This window comes from Salvelinus namaycush, unplaced genomic scaffold, assembly GCF_016432855.1.
Source record: "Salvelinus namaycush isolate Seneca unplaced genomic scaffold, SaNama_1.0 Scaffold653, whole genome shotgun sequence".
Lineage (NCBI taxonomy): Eukaryota > Metazoa > Chordata > Actinopteri > Salmoniformes > Salmonidae > Salvelinus > Salvelinus namaycush.
The window spans coordinates 88,340-91,359 of record NW_024061368.1 but is presented as its reverse complement, the minus strand read 5'-3'; the positions used below and the strand labels follow the sequence as shown (position 1 = coordinate 91,359).

The following is a 3,020-nucleotide window of genomic DNA, read 5'->3' as shown; positions in this document are numbered from 1 at the left end:
TACTAAATGAGCCCACAAGAGCCTAACTACTGAGTTCTTATTGATAAGGTTTTTATTTCATATATTTGAATGTATTGTATATTTAGTTAACTCTTGATGTATGTAACAAGTGCACTGCATTCCAGTGCAATTGATGTTAGACTATAAATGTGTATTTGTGAAAGTGAAATAGTAAATGTGAAGATAGAAACTCATATTGATCTTTAGTAAAGTTCTTACCAGGTTTTGGGCTGGATGACAATTCAGTTTTGATGACCTGAAATAAGTGAACCAAGACAACAATTAGACATCAATTACATCTTAGTAGTTAAGAGACACTGTCTGCATCACAACATATTGCATGACAGGGTAGTGAATTGCTCATCCTCCCGGCTCTTCCAAGATGGGTGGTAATTTCATCTAGCATCTTAATAAAAAGAGTTCCTCACCTGTGTTTAATGAAGATGGGTGGTAATTTCATCTAGCATCTTAATAAAGAGAGTTCCTCACCTGTGTTCTCCATGGCCAGTCTGAATCACCGTAACTATAAGTCAACTCTTCGCCAGCTGCAATATCTCGAGTCGCGAAGAGGCACAAGTGTGGCTCATCGTTTGCTTGTATGGCCTTCATTTTGAGATTGAGTCTTTAGTGATCATCATTAACGAGTCTCCCAAGGGAGGAGTCTTCTTCAGATGCATCAATGCTGCATAGAAACATAACATGTCACAGTTTAATGAAGATATTGCAGCACAGGGTTTCTATTTCAGAAAAGGGGCAGAAAAGTCCCTGACTGTTGTTTAAAAAAGGAGTGCAGATGCTCTGATAGCGAACCAGTTGGTCTGAAGACTAATATTGTTCCTTACTGTTTAGGTCAGGGACAAGGTCAAATTAGTATCTGGGCCTGAGATAGGCCTACAGTGCATATTGTGCCACCAACCATTTAAATGTCTGTCTCCATTTTAATGTTGTTGCTTTTTTTTAGATCTCAAAAGGCATTAATATGTTTATTTTGTTCTCATCAATCCTACTTACCACCATGTTCTTCCTTTCCATTGGAAATCGAAAAGAAACACCTTTGCAGAATCATTGTACTGATCAGCTCGGACCTCGCCCTCCTGTTGTGTAAGCAGTTCACCTCGGTACTCCACAACAAAGTCTCCTTTGGATATGAATTCAGTGGCAAAAACTCCCCGTCCTTAGCAGACACAAAATACAAACATTAGGAGATATTGCATTGTGCTTGTCAATTATTACAGAGAATAATCACTGTCTGGAGGTCCACTCCGGTCACATGATCACCCCATTCAACTTGCCAAGCTTCTCCAAAAACAACTGTTCTCATAAAATGACCTCACACTGTCTAAAAGTGATCTCACACATATCGCTGCCAATCAAAATGAGGTTCAGGTGTGCAGCAGGGGGTTTAGGGAGGGGGATGCGCTGCTCTGTCTTTCAAGAGGCTAGATTCAGTTGTCACTCTTACTTTGTCTTCTAAACCAATGATTGGTTTTCAAGGTGGGCCTTTTCAGGTGGAAGGAGATTTCAGATGGAGCATCGTGTGAATGTAGTGGACCTTTAAGAATCCTATGACCATAATACAAAGACATGGCTATTCCTTTAAACCTTTTTTCCTGGGTGACTGTGCCCATATATCCCAATTCACTGTTTCCCACTAACCTCTAAAATGTACATCTGATTCATCTAATTCATAGCTGTCATATTTAGGACTGTCAGAAATATATTCAATCTTCACCTTACCTTTAAAGATATTGATAAAACGCTGGTAAAGTACTGGTTTATCAATGTTTGATCTGATGTGATGCTCTGCATCCTCCATGGGCCGGAGCCGCCTGGAAGATCTCTCCGTCAGGCCAACTCAAATCCTTAATCTGTGGAATAAAGCAGACATTATAAACTGGGTAGTTTGGGTCCTGGATGTTGATTGGCTGAAACTGTGGTATATTTAAGAAATAAGGCACCTCGGGGGTTTGTGGTATATGGCCAATATACCAAGGTTAAGGGCTGTAACCAGGCAGGCACTCCGCGTTGCCTCTTACGTAAGAACAGTCCTCAACCTTTCCTTGTGCTTTACTGCTTAACTATATACCAAGGCTGTCAGACAATCAACATTCATGGCTTAACCTACAATTTATAAGAGACATAATGTATGTTTGTTAGATGACTACAAAACAAGCACGTTAGAAGCAGTAAAAAATTCCATCTGTGACTTTCCCTCTTCCACTCTGCTATGAGATGCAAGGTGGGGTGCACAATCCCTGGTTTCCAGCCAGCCAACTTTAGCTGCTAAACTAACACCATCTAATGTTATCAAACTGCTACCGTCTCAAGTTCATCTATGGGGATCACGTGTCCCATTTAGCTGTCTATGCATGTTACTTATAACCACACTGATAGAATTGACTGAAATAGCCATAAAATATCAGTCTCTTTATCAACAGTTATGTTAACTAATCAAGCTACCCGCCCAAATGTCAACAAAATTGGCTCACTAGTGCATTAGCTAGATAGTGAGCGAACATTAGCACTAGCAACAAACAAGCTAACTAGGCTAACATAGTTCATAAACCAATACAACGATTTATGGTGGTGGAATTGTACTACAGCATGAAAATAACTTTCCATATCATTTCAATTGTTGAAAATATGATATTGCTCACCTTTCTTTTAGGAACAGCGGGGACCTGCAGATGGGCCGCCCCGTGTTACCGGACGAGCTTCTCCAGATGAAAGTGATTTTCCCTCTCTGGCTCTGCGCGGTAAAGTGGAGTGGGGGAGGGCAATCACAACGTGGGGACAGAGATAGTCATATAGGGGACGTGTCACCACAGTGGTGTGTGTGCATCTGTCAAGGCGCTGGAATCCTATACAATCGACATGACTGGTGTTGATATTTCAGTTGTGTAGTAAATATTCTATAGACCTAAGAAACAGGTTAATACATTGCAAAATGAATGCATTTCCCTAGGCCTATAGGTCATAGGAAACTTCAAGACACCAAAATGTACATTTTAAGGATTCAG

General features: G+C 40.6%; 1 long non-coding RNA gene across 1 annotated transcript; it reads right to left on the bottom strand.

The window, feature by feature from the left end:
* Nucleotides 1-219: 219 nt before the first annotated feature.
* Nucleotides 220-2,817, bottom strand: LOC120042318. The gene is made up of 5 exons (XR_005476059.1): nt 2,658-2,817; nt 1,738-1,868; nt 1,012-1,174; nt 490-682; nt 220-256 (listed from the first exon to the last, which is right to left on the bottom strand). It is a non-coding gene; the product is annotated as an uncharacterized LOC120042318 (long non-coding RNA).
* Between the last annotated feature and the right edge of the window lie 203 nt (nt 2,818-3,020).